This window comes from Pelophylax lessonae, assembly GCF_965119305.1.
Source record: "Pelophylax lessonae genome assembly, chromosome: 7".
Lineage (NCBI taxonomy): Eukaryota > Metazoa > Chordata > Amphibia > Anura > Ranidae > Pelophylax > Pelophylax lessonae.
Window position 1 is genome coordinate 282,829,298 of NC_138774.1, and position 231 is coordinate 282,829,528.

A 231-nucleotide genomic window follows, 5' to 3' on the forward strand; every position below is an offset into this window, starting at 1 on the left:
AAATATGAAAAAGAGAGAGGAGTGAGGTGTCTGGTGGAGTGAAGAGGTTAATCCGGTGGCCCCCATCATTGATGGAAGGGTATATAGGCCTCCCCCGTCCTCTCGTTGGTTTCCTCCATGTGGTGTCAGTTGATCTGGGTTGGTTTCCTCCATTGAATGTTGCACAGGGCAGGGTCTCAGTGGTTTGGAGTTGTGGGATCATAGGGAGCACTGATTATACCTCCTCCTCCT